The sequence below is a fragment of the Palaemon carinicauda genome, chromosome 20 (genome assembly GCF_036898095.1).
Source record: "Palaemon carinicauda isolate YSFRI2023 chromosome 20, ASM3689809v2, whole genome shotgun sequence".
NCBI classification, from domain to species: Eukaryota; Metazoa; Arthropoda; class Malacostraca; order Decapoda; family Palaemonidae; genus Palaemon; species Palaemon carinicauda.
The window spans coordinates 9990886-10004683 of record NC_090744.1 but is presented as its reverse complement, the minus strand read 5'-3'; the positions used below and the strand labels follow the sequence as shown (position 1 = coordinate 10004683).

At 38.4% G+C, this 13798-nt stretch overlaps 1 pseudogene; it reads left to right on the top strand.

Annotated features, from left to right (window-relative positions):
* The first annotated feature begins 536 nt into the window (after positions 1–536).
* LOC137614506 (nephrin-like) overlaps positions 537–13798 on the top strand; it is a 261564-nt pseudogene continuing 248302 nt past the window's right edge.

The following is a 13798-nucleotide window of genomic DNA, read 5'->3' as shown; positions in this document are numbered from 1 at the left end:
TGTTAAGTATGAATGAAATGCAATGACAATTTGTCTCATATCTGTAGTATGTACATATAACTATTAATGCAGAAAATCTTTATAAAATATTGGTGATTACACATGCATATGCTATTGTGAAATTGGTGTGTGGTATTACTACCAGCTAGGCAGACATACATATATACATACATACATACTTTCATTCATACGTATTTATGCATACATCAATATATATGTATGAACACACACACACACACACACACACATATATATATATATATATATATGTACAGTATATATATATATATATATATGTGTGTGTGTATATATACATATATATATGTATATATATATATATATATATACATATATATATACATATATATATAAATAAGCATATGTGTATATATATATATATATATATTATGTGTGGTGTGTGTGTGGTGTGGTGGGGTGTGTGAGTGTATGTATACATATGCATATGTAAATATCTACATATATATAGTATATATATATATATATGTGTGTGTGTATATACATATATATATGCATAAATGTGTAAATATGCATATATACATACATAAATACACATATTTATGTATGTATTTATGTAAACATACACTACATCTCTATATTACTGAATTTATATATCTTAACCATAACTATCCAAGATTTCTTTAATATCCTCCAGGCTTTGAGCGAGATGTACCTGGCTACCCCAAGATACTCTTACTCCGGAGACTCCAGCAAGGGTGAACACCACCTTGTCATTCACGGGATCACACTTGAGGATGACGGCGAATACCAGTGTCAAGTTGGCCCAACGGCTAAAACGAGCGCCCTTTGGGCTTCAGCTAACGTTACTGTCTTGGGTAAGTTATTGTAATGCTAAATTTCTATTTGTGTTTGTTTTTTCATGGTACTGAGTAAAAGAAATTTTCATCTCTGCAAACGATTATTACTTTTCCAACTAGTTCAAAATAATCGAAAAATTAACATTCATGCTAAGCCCCCTCCAATTGATTAAACTTTTATTTTTTTTCTAAATTTGACATCAACACTAGCCACCCAATTGGTTAAACTTTTATTTATTAAACTTTCAATTCATTTTTTTCTAAATTTAACTCATTGCTATTCCCCAGGTAGTTAAAATTATATATATATATTTTTTAAATCAACATTAATTCAAGCTTTCAATTGGTTATAACTTTTTTTTTTACAATGTTGTAATTGATTACTAGCTTTCAATTATTCATTTTTTTCTCTAAAATTAACAGAATGGTAGTCCACCTCAACACCAATTGGTTTAAACTTGCATTTTTTTGTTCTAAAATTATCATAAACGCTAATACCTTCTCTCCCTCCTTTCCCCCCCCCCCCCATTCGCCCCCCCCCCCCAAAAAAAAAAGAAAAAAATCCCTGGTCGAATTACTAGAATAAGTAGATTCCATATAAAAGGATTTTTCCGTTTCAAATCCAGTAATATGTCGACAGAGTGGAGAGCTTATATCCAGAATTAATGGCAGAGATTATTCGATTTTACTTTGATGGCGAGGTATAAAACTATTGAGCATTGTAAAATCGTATGTAGGATTTGCTTTAATCTATAAAGATTTTCATAGAATAAGAGTTTAGTGTATAATGGGTTAATGGTCGGTGAAATTATGAATGGGGATAATAAAAAAAAGATGGATAGTTCTATATTTTATGGCGCTTGATTATAATTTCCTTAATGTGAAAGGTATTCATAATATAGGATCAGGTGAATTTCAAAAGCACACACACACACACACACACATATATATTGTATATATATATATATATATATATATATGTATATATATATATATATATATATGTATGTATATGTATATATATGTATATATATACGTAAATTTATACTGTATTATGTATTTGTTTGTATATGAGTGTGTGAAATTGGCTAAACCTCAGATATGAATAAGAACATGTCTGAGGCCTTTGTCCTACAGTTTGGATAGAAACAGATGCATTTGTTATTATATATATATATATATATATATATATAATTACATATATATATACTGTATATATATATATATATATTATATATATTTATATATATATATATATATATATATAAATATATATATATATATATATATATATATGTACATATTAAGATATAGAATCTATAGTATACCAAATAAAATTAATGATAAAACAAAAGGAACTAACAGAATAGAAGTAGCCATACCCCAACGAATAAAAATTCCTTACTATTTATATCCTCTGTCCTAAATAAACTATGAGTAAAGAGTAGAACCAATATTGGAGCTGAGAAATGGGTGAATAACTCAAGAAGAAAAGTAACGATGGAGACAAAACATGAAGTCAGCCTTTCAACAGGCCAGTGAAATATTAAGATGAAAATTCCAGTGATGTTAACGATATTTTCGGAAAACTTTTCTGAAAACTCTGGCGTCATGGATAAAGTTTTGGGTGCAATAATCTTAGGGTCTTTATTGAAGCAATTTTAAAAGTATCATAAGCAGATATGAATAGGAAAAATGAATCATTTTTTAAAGTATCATAATTAGGTATGATTAGAAAAAAAGATTATCTTAAACTTGTTAGAAATAGGTGCATTTACATTTACATACACACATACACTTATATGTACAAATACATGTATATATATACTGTATATATATATATATATATATGTGTGTGTGTGTGTGTGTGTGTTATACAATGTATACATATACTCTATTTATAAATATATATACGCTATATATATATATATATATATACATATATACTATATATAAATATATATATATATATATATATATACATATATATATATATATATATAATCTTTATGTATATAGATATATATTTTTATATATAAACATACATATATATATATATATATGTATATATATATATATATATATATACAGTATATATATATATATATATATATGTGTGTGTGTGTGTGTGTGTCTGTGTGTGTATGTTTGTGTGTGAGTGTGTGGATAAATCCTCAGATTTCATATGCATTAAAGCGGTTATCTCTATCCCCAAAATCATCAAATCAAAAATGAATCTGAAACAAAATAGAACGTTCAAAAAGAACGCAAAACCAGAGAATGAACTCGCTAATGAATAAGACGCATATAACATATATTGTTGTTATACACGTCATCTTTATGAGTACCCAGGAAGTTTTCTCTTATTGCAATTGTTTGTTTTTCACTGTGATAACATTGCACAATGATCCACTACCTACTTGAGTACAATAGGTATCGCCATTGCCGACGTTTGGGGCCATTTAGGAGAAAGTTTGAGCAATGCTGAACTATTTTTTGCTGCAGTAACATTGGCTAATATTTGATAGGAGGTATTATATTCTTAGTCATATTTACGGTAGAGGGTTCTATTTATCATTTAATAATTAATGTGAAATTAGATCAAGACATACACATAAACACACGCACATATACGCACATGTATATATACACACTCACACACACACACACACACACACATATATATATATATATATATACATATATATTATATACATATAATTAAATATATATTAATGTATATATATATATATATATATATACATATATATATATATAGTATATATGTGTGTGTGTGTGTGTGTGTGTATGTATAATATATACATATACATATATATATACATATATATATATATATATATATATTTATATATACATATGCATATATATGTGTGTATATATAATATATATACATATATATATATATATATATATGCTACACATTCATATACAAACAATACAATTTCAGGGTATTCATATTAAAATAAAAAGGGTAATTAATGACCCTTTACTTTGGATATTGTTTCGTCATTACTTCTCATATGCTTTACATATTTAATTTCTTCACTGGGCTATTTTTCCCTGTTAAATGACTCTACAGGATCCTCCTTTACCAAACAGGGTTGTTGCCTGGCATAGCAAAAGTAATAACTCGAATTATGATAACTAATTGTTATTACCAGATTTCAGTAAAAGAAAACACTAGTAGAACTTTTTAAATTCCTAATATCAACTCCAAACAATGCACTAAGCTTGCTTGCCCTTCTTTCTATGTCGGTTAAAGCTATCACTTAGGCAACCTTTCAAATACTTGGCATCTGACCCAAAAATTCACCAACCTCACTCCTTATTTTATGTCAGTTCAAGCTATCACTTAGGCAACCTTTCAAAATACTTGGCATCTGACTCAAAAACTCACCAACCTCACCCATTATTTTATGTCAGTTCAAGCTATCACTTAGGCAACCTTTCAAATACTTGGCATCTGACCCAAAAATTCACCAACCTCACCCCTTATTTTATGTCAGTTCAAGCTATCACTTAGGCAACCTTTCAAATACTTGGCATCTGACCCAAAAATTCAACAACCTCACCTCTTATTTTATGTCAGTTCAAGCTATCACTTAGGCAACCTTTCAAAATACTTGGCATCTGACCCAAAAATTCACCAACCTCACCCCTTATTTTATGTCAGTTCAAGCTGTCACTTAGGCAACCTTTCAAATACTTGGCATATGACTCAAAAACTCACCAACCTCACCCCTTATTTTATGTTAGTTCAAGCTATCACTTAGGCAACTTTTCAAATACTTGGCATCTGACCCAAAAATTCACCAACCTCACCCCCTTATTTTATGTCAGTTCGAGCTATCACTTAGGCAACCTTTCAAATACTTGGCATCTGACTCAAAAACTCACCAACCTCACCCCTTTATTTTATGTCAGTTCAAGCTATCACTTAGGCAACCTTTCAAATACTTGGCATCTGACCCAAAAATTCACCAACCTCACCCCTTATTTTATGTCAGTTCAAGCTATCATTTAGGCAACCTTTCAAATACTTGACATCTGACCCAAAAATTCACCAACCTCACCCTTTATTTTATGTCAGTTCGAGCATCATTTAGGCAACCTTTCAAATACTTAGCATCAGCTCCAAACAATTCACCAGTCTTACTCTCTAAATTATATCGGTTTGAGCCCATCCTTTAGGCAACCTTGAAAGTGTTTGTTATTACATCCAAACAATGCATTAACCCTACCCCTTATTCTATGTCAGTTCAAGCTATCACTTAGGCAACCTTTTAAATACATGGTATCTTACTTAAACGATTCACCAACCTTACATCTTTTCTATGTGAGTCCAAGCTATCATTTAGGCAACCTTTCAAATACTTGGTATCTGACCCAAACAATTCACCAACCTTACCTTTTTATTCTATGTCAGTTCAAGCTATCATTTAGGCAACCTATCATTTACTTAATATCAGCTTCAATCAATTCATCCTTACTCCTTATCTTATGCCAGTTCAAGCTATTACCTTGGCAACCTTTCAAATACATGGTATCCAACCCAAATAATGCACCAACCTTACCCCTTATTCTATGTCAGTTCAAGCTATCGTTTAGGCAATCTATCATTTACTTAGTATCAGCTCCAAGCAATTCATCCTTACTCCTTATCTTATGCCAGTTCAAGCTATTACCTTGGCAACCTTTCAAATACATGGTATCCAACCCAAATAATGCACCAACCTTACCCCTTATTCTATGTCAGTTCAAGCTATCGTTTAGGCAATCTATCATTTACTTAGTATCAGCTCCAAGCAATTCATCCTTACTCCTTATCTTATGCCAGTTCAAGCTATTACCTTGGCAATCTTTCATATACATGGTATCCAACCCAAATAATGCACCAACCTTACCCCTTATTCTATGTCATTTCAAGCTATCATTTAGGCAACCTATCAATTTACTTAATATCAGCTTCAATCAATTCATCCTTACTCCTTATCTTATGCCAGTTCAAGCTATTACCTTGGCAACCTTTCAAATACATGGTATCCAACCCAAATAATGCACCAACCTTACCCCTTATTCTATGTCAGTTCAAGCTATCGTTTAGGCAATCTATCATTTACTTAGTATCAGCTTCCAAGCAATTCACCATCCTTACCCCTTATTTTATGCCAGTTCAAGCTATCACCTTAGCAATTTTTCAAATACTTGGTATCCAACCCAAACAATTCACTAACCTTACCCCTTATTCTATGTCAGTTCAAGCTATCATTTAGGCAACCTTTCAAATACATGGTATCTGACGCAAACAATGCACCATCCTTACCCCTTATTTTATGCCAGTTCAAGCTATCACTTAGTCAGTATTTCACATACTTGGTATCTGACCCAAACAATTCACTAAACTCATCCCTTATTCTATGTCAGTTCTAGCTATCACTTAGGCAATCTTTCACATACTTGGTATCCAACCCAAATAATGCACCAACCTTACCCTTATTCTATGCCAGTTCAAGTTATCACCTTGGCAACCTTTCAAATATATGGGATACTACCCAAGCAATGCACTAACCTCACCCCTTATTTAATGCCAGTTTAAGCTATCATTTAGACAACCTTTCAAATACTAGGCATCTGACCAAAAAAATTCACCCAACCTCACCCCCTTATTTTATGTCAGTTCAAGCTATCACTTAGGCAACCTTTCAAATTGCTTGGTATTTGACCCAAAAATTCACCAACCTTACCCCTTATTTTATGTCAGTTTAAGCTATCATTTAGGCAACTTTTCAAATACTTTATATCTGACCCAAACACTGCACCAACCTCACCCCTTATTCTATGTCAATTTAGCTATCACCCTAGCAACTTTTCAAATACTTGGTATCCAACCCAAACAATTCACAAACCTTATCCCTAATTCTATGTCAGTTCAAGTTATCACTTAGGCAACCCTTCAAATACTTTGTATCTGACCCAAACAATGCAACAACCTCATCCCTTATTCTATATCAGTTCAAGCTATCACTTAGGCAGCTCCTTGACTAATATATACCCTCATCACAGTCTCCCCCTCCAGCATAAGCATCTTGGGAGGAATAATTGGGGAGCCAGTGGTGGTTGTCGCTGGCAAGCAGCTCCGTCTTCAGTGCCTAGTGAAGGAGGCCCGGCCGGCTCCCAGTGTCGCTTGGTACCGGAATGGAATCATGCTCGATCAAAGTGAGTACTTCAATGCACTGGTTGCCTTGTTGAGCCAAGTCTCCTTTATGGAAACCAAGTGTAAAGGGTCAATTTGGATTAACTGGATAATTTTGATATCTATCACATGCAAATCGTGACGGAAAGTTTGGATTCATCTCTAATAGAAATGCAATTAACATATAATCAATGTTAAGCTATTAGCAAATAATAATAATAATAATAATAATAATAATAATAATAATAATAATAATAATAATAATAATAATAATAATGATGATGATGATGATGATAATAATATTTTCACTTACATATATTACTTTTAAAAAGGTACAATATTCCTAGGACTTTGTTAATTGATCTGTGTACATATGTATCATAAGTGTATACACTTCGGTAAAGAAAATGTTTCGAAAATACCCTGAATCTTATGAAAAATATTGAACTTGGAATATTTTTCTGATTTAAGGAATAATGTCTTGAAATTACTACACAGCGTAGGGAACAGTCCTTACATTTACTGAAATATTTCACTAATTTAAAGAACCAAGTCTTAAAATGACAGTTTAAAAGCAGGGAAAAGTTCCGAGGTCTACCTACTGACCCGAAATTTAACTCATCTTTAGCAGGCTGAGAGTCTTTTAAAAGAGTATTGAACTTAAAAACTTTACTTACTTAAAGAACTATGCCTTGAAATTAACATACAAAGTAAAGAAAAAGTTCCTACATATACCTACTAGTTCTAAAGATACCTCATCTTTAGCCAGCCTGACTTGTTAATCTAATAATTCGTATTATTCCCCTAAGACCTTTGGTATGCAAAAATCCAGCTCGTTTGCGAAAAGACCAGATGGAAAAATCAAAAAAAGATAACTCTCCTAATGAACTCTTCCGTAGAGCTTTTTTTTTTTTACAAAGCGAGTAAAGGAGAGCAATAAAGTTCCCAAATGTATAATCTTTGTCACTCCTAAGTCAAGCGAAGGATGTAGACCTGGGGCAAAATACCTAGTTTATAAAAGTTTGTCTTCCAGTGTAAATACAGGCTAAAGTTTTTTCATTCCGGCGACCCAGCCTCTGGGGGTACTTACTGTTTACATTATGTTTAAAGTTTTTGGGTCTTTTAGAGTTTCGTGTCAGTTGGAAAAACATATTTTTTGTTTTCTGGAAATTACATGGGAGTAGGCACGCTCAATGAGCTTGCGTGTAATCATCGAAGAAGCAGACATACACACAAACATTTGCATGCACTACTTACGATATATTTACACGTGCAAAGACACACACGCACACACACACACATACACACACACACACACACACATATAATATATATATATATATATAATATATATATATATATATATATATATATATGTATATATATATATATATATATATATGTGTGTGTGTGTGTGTGTGTATGTGTGTGCGCGTGTATGTGTCCTTGCACGTGTAAATATATCTTAAGTAGTGCATGCAAATGTTTGTGTGTATGTGTGCTTCTTCGATGATTACACGCAAGCTCATTGAGCGTGCCTACTCCCATGTAATTTCCAGAAAACAAAAAATATGTTTTTCCAACTGACACGAAACTCTAAAAGACCCAAACAACTTTAAACATAATGTAAACAGTAAGTACCTTAGAGGCTGGGTCGCCGGAATGAAAAAACTTTAGCCTGTATTTACACTGGAAGACAAACTTTTATCAACTGGCCATTTTGCCCCAGGTCTATATCCTTCGCCTGACTTAGGAGTGACAAAGATTATACATTTGGGTACTTTATTGCTCTCCTTTTACTCGCTTTGCAAAAATGCTCTACGGAAGAGCTCATTAGGCGAGTTATCTTTTGTTGATTTTTCCATCTGTTCTTTTCGCAAAGGAGCAGGATTTTTGCATACCAAAGCCCTCAGAGGAACAATACGAAGTTATCAGATTAACAAGTCAGGCTGGCTAAAGATGAGGTATCTTTAAGATTAGTAGGTATATGTAGAAACTTTTCTTAACTGTGTATGGTCGTTTCAAGGCATAGTTCCTTAAATCAGTGAAGTATTCAAGTTCAATACTCTCTTAAATGATTCTCAGCCTTACTAAAGATGAGTTAACTTTCTGGTCAGTTGGTAGATCTCGGAACTTTTCCCTGCTTTTAAACGGTCATTTTAAGACTTAGTTCTTTAAATCAGCGAAGTACTTCAGTTATTTAAATCAGTGAAGTATTTCAGTTCTTTAAATCAGTGAAGTTTTTCAGTTCTTTAAATCAGTGAAGTATTTCAATTGTTTAAATCAGTGAAGTATTTAAAGTCTGATAAGCTTTTAAGACTCTAAGACATGCTAGGAATGAGTTATCTTTAGAATTAGTAAGTGTATGTAGGGACTGCTCCCTATATTGTGTAGTTATTCTAAGACATTATTCCTTAAATCAGGTAAATATTCAAAGTTCGACATTTTTCATAAGACTCAGAGCATTTTCGAAACTTTTTCTTCACCGAATTGTATACATTCATAATACATATATACAAAAATCAATTAAGAAAGTCTTAAGAACAATGGTCCTGTACCAACCGTGTGTCACACAATTGTACATAATTATTTTGTATATATTATGGTTGTATCTGTGCTCTTCCCTCGCACTAAAAAGAACCTGAATGATCATGTCTCCGTTTTGCTCAGTAACATTATCTGTCTCTCGAACAGGTCATGTCCTGTTGCCTTGAGGTTTTGTATATAAAGAAGAGTGTTCCTTGATAAATAACTCAGTCGTTTCCAATCTGCCTTTGAGTTCACATCCTCTCTCGGCCCGTCACATTGGTGACCCCGGAAGTCGACTCGCTCCCACCGCCTTCCACCCCCACCCTCTCGCCCCTTCATCGTTGGTACTATGGCGGACTCTACGGCAGTTGGTGCTGCGGCCGCGCCATTCAAACTTTCATCGTTTGCCAGCGGAGAGGCGTTTGCTTGGTTTCAGCGCGCAGAAGTCCAGTTTCGTATCAGGGGCGTGACTCGCTCAACCACCAAAGCGGATTATGTTCTCGCGGCGATACCCAAGGACACCTTCCCAGAAATATCCGACTGGCTTTGTGAACAAGGAGACACCCCAATAGCGTAAGACAACCTCAAATCATACCTTCTGCAGCAGTACTCGCCGTCGCCAGCCGCCCGTATAGCAAAGCTTTTTCAGCTCTCGCAACAACCGTTGGAGGACCAAAGGGCTTCGCTTGCCCTCAGGGAAATGACCAGTATCGCTCGCCTTCAACCTGCCGCAGACGGCTCTCCTCGTGAGGTGAACCTACTCCGTGCCCTTTGGATACGCCGTTTACCTGAACCTGTGCGCGCTGCCATACCCGATGTCGATAGTTTACCCATAAAGGACTTGATGACCAAAGCCGACGCCCTTATGGACAGCCACTTCAAGACCTCCATCAATGCCTCCACCCCTGACGACGAGGATGCCTATTCAACGACAACTGAAGCTGACATGAATGCCGTAGGACATACACGCCTACCCCGTGACGTGCCGAAGCGGCGACAAAGCCGCCCACCACCCAACAATCACTCGCGCCCCAACGAACGACTTCTACAGCCACTTTCTACCTCCTATCCGCCGCAGTTTTGCTACTACCACTTCAGATTCGGGGCAACCGCGAAGAAATGTGCCAAAGATTGTCAGTGGCCAAAAAACGTGTAAGTAGGCCATCGCTTGTGGCGGTGGCCTCCCATGTTTCTAATCTTTTCTTTTTACAGGATGCAGGAACGGGCGTGCGATTTTTGGTAGACACGGGTGCTTGCCGTTCTCTTTTGCCAAGGAAACTCTTCAAGGCACAACCTAGTCTATCTACATATGCCGGCGTCCGCTTGGTAGCTGCCAACGGATCTGAGATACCCACCTACGGTTACGAGAACCTCACATTATCGTTCGGAAACGGTAAATTCAATTGGAAGTTTCTCGTTGCTGACGTCACAATGCCAATCCTCGGTGCAGATTTCCTCTCTCATTTTCACCTTCTGGTCGATGTCGCCCACCGACGATTGGTCAACGCAGACTCGTACTTGTCGACACCTCTTCAACCCGCCCCCTCTAACCTCGCTCTCCACATCAGCGCACCCACGGATGCCTACGCCCACCTCCTCACGTCATACCCGGAAGTTTTCCGTCCAGAACTTCGCCAAACGCCCACGGTTCCTGCCAAGCACGGTATTTATCACCATATCAAGACGACGGGACCCCCAGTCTTCGCAAAATTCAGACGTCTAGCACTGGAACGATTGGCAGCCGCCAAACAGACGTTCGCCGAAATGGAGAAAATGGGCCTTTGCCAAAAGGTCTCCAGCCCATGGTCTTCACCCTTACACATCGTTCTGAAAAAAGACGGCTCCCTCCGTCCGTGCGGGGATTACAGGCGCCTGAACATGCAAACAGAACCGGATCACTACCCCCTCCCAAACATTGCCGATGTAACCTCCTACCTGCACAAAGCGAAGGTTTTCTCTACGCTCGATCTCCTGAAGGGGTATTATCAGGTGCCTATGAACCCGGAAGACATCCACAAGACCGCCATCACCACTACGTTTGGCACAAACACCTTCAATTACTCCTGTTTTGGCCTTCGTAATGCTGGGGCGACGTTTCAACGTCTCATGGATGGCATCTTTGGGGACCTCCCTTTCTGTGTATGTTATGTGGACGACATACTTGTGTTCTCCTCCTCAAAAGAGGAACACCTCCGTCACCTGCGCATCGTGCTCGACCGCCTGCAACAAAACGGCCTTGTAGTCCGGTACGACAAGTGTACCTTTGGCGCCAACGAAGTGTCGTTCTTAGGGCACCGTATCACTCCTGAAGGAGTCCATCCCCTCCCTGAGAAGGTAGCAGCCGTTCAGAATTTCCCCACGCCCTCGACCGTCAAAGCTCTGCAGGAATTCTTGGGCATGATCAACTATTATCACCGTTTTCTGCCAGCCATTGCCGCCACTCTTGCTCCCCTCTACGCCTCCCTCAAGGGCAAGCCAAAGGACCTGAAGTGGGGTCCCCTTCAAGAAGCAGCCTTCTGCAATGCAAAGAAGGCCCTATCAACTGCTGCGGCTCTCACTTTTCCTATCCCACACGCCCCTCTCCTTCTCTCCACCGATGCCAGCGACGTCGCTATTGGTGCAGTACTCGAGCAGGTGGTCAAAGGCTCGCCCCGCCCATTGGCTTTCTTCAGCAGAAAACTGTCCAAGGCAGAATCGGGTTATTCTACCTGTCGATCGAGAATTGCTGGCGGTGCACTTGGCTGTCCGTCACTTTCGCCATTTCTTAGAAGGTACGCCCTTCGTCATTCGTACAGACCACATGCCTCTGGTGCACGCCTTCACTCGACAGTCTGACGCCTGGTCCGCCCGTCAACGCCGACATCTCTCCGCCGTGGGCTGAATACAATTGCACCCTCCAATACGTCCCTGGGAAAATGAATCCCGTTGCCGATGCCCTGTCAAGAAATACGTTGGCTGCCGTTCAACTGGGATTGGATTACAACGCCCTGGCTGAAGCCCAACGACAGGATCCAGAGTATCAAGCTTGTAGGACATCCTGCACGTCCCTCCGTTGGGAGGATTTTCCCTTCGAAGACTCCAACACCACCCTCCTCTGTGACGTCAGTACTGGTAGACCGCGACCTTGGATTCCTGCTCCCATGAGCCGACAGGTGTTTGATTTCATTCACGGCCTTTCACATCCCTCGTGCCGTTCTACTGCACAGCTGCTGAAGGCAAAGTTCATTTGGCACGGCATTTCTAAGGATGCTAAGGATTGGGTCCGTGCGTGTACTTTTTGCCAAACTTCCAAAGTACATCGACACACGGATTCAGGAGTGGGCACCTTTCCTCAACCTCAGCGTCGTTTCGCACACATTCACGTCGACGTTGTAGGCCCCCTACCCGCACCACATGGACATCATTACCTGTTTACCATCATCGACCGCTCCACTCGTTGGCCTGAAGCCATTCCCATGGAAACTGCAACGTCCGCCTCATGTACATCTGCCTTACTCTCTGGATGGATTTCAAGATACGGTATCCCTGAGCATATTACTTCTGACAGGGGAACAACTTTCACCTCTCAATTATGGACGTCATTAGCGAATCTCCTGGGCATCACCCTACATCAGACAACGGCCTACAACCCCGCTGCCAATGGAATGGTTGAACGTTTTCATCGCACCCTCAAAGCAGCTTTGATGTCCTGCTGCAAGGATTGAAACTGGTTTACTCAGCTTCCCTGGGTCCTCCTTGGATAAGGACCACTCCTAAAGACGCCCTTGACGTCTCGGCAGCCGAAATGGTGTATGGCGACCCGTTGGTCGTCCCTGCTGAATTTTTTCCTTCTACGACCTCCTCCGACGATCTCCAGCGCATACGTCACGTCGTGGGAAAATTTACTCCGTGCCGCCAGACTTACAAGCCCCCAGCGAAGCATCACATACCAACGGACTTGCACTCTGCAACGCACGTCTCCCTGCGCAACGACACCAGCAAGCCACCACTAACGCCCCCTTACACGGTCCCTTTCCTTGTGATCCGACGCAGTCCGAAAGCATTCCTCCTAAACATTCGGGGCAAAGAAGACTGGGTCTCCATTGATCGTCTAAAACCTGCTTATCTTCTGCCAGATGACCCGGCTACAGTTCGCCTCTCTAGATCAGGGCGCCCTATTTAACATGTACAGTATGTCATTTTTAGGGGGGGAGCCATGTACCAACCGTGTGTCACACAA